The 270-nt window shown below is 38.5% G+C and overlaps 1 non-coding gene across 1 annotated transcript; it reads right to left on the bottom strand.

The window, feature by feature from the left end:
• Positions 1-6: 6 nt before the first annotated feature.
• Trnaa-ugc lies at positions 7-78 on the bottom strand. The gene has a single exon. It is a non-coding gene; the product is annotated as a tRNA-Ala (tRNA).
• Positions 79-270: the final 192 nt, after the last annotated feature.

Here is a 270-nt window from a genome sequence, read left to right as displayed (position 1 = left end):
AAATTTTGGAGATACCGGGGATCGAACCCGGGGCCTCATACATGCAAAGCATGCGCTCTACCACTGAGCTATATCCCCCGTTGAAACATGAGGCAGAAATAGTGTATTATAAACTCGTTCTAAAGACGTACAATGCTTGCTTACGTTCTTTTCTACTGTTGTATTATTTTGAGGTTATACAAAAGTATAGGGTGCACAATAAAGGATGAGTCACATTTATTTTCCTACGTTATTATCCCATTTTACACATACATTTTATTGTATGTGCGC

The sequence above is a fragment of the Diaphorina citri genome, unplaced genomic scaffold, assembly GCF_000475195.1.
Source record: "Diaphorina citri unplaced genomic scaffold, Diaci psyllid genome assembly version 1.1 scaffold119743, whole genome shotgun sequence".
In the NCBI taxonomy this organism is placed as follows: Eukaryota; Metazoa; Arthropoda; class Insecta; order Hemiptera; family Psyllidae; genus Diaphorina; species Diaphorina citri.
This window is presented reverse-complemented; position numbering and strand designations above follow the sequence as displayed.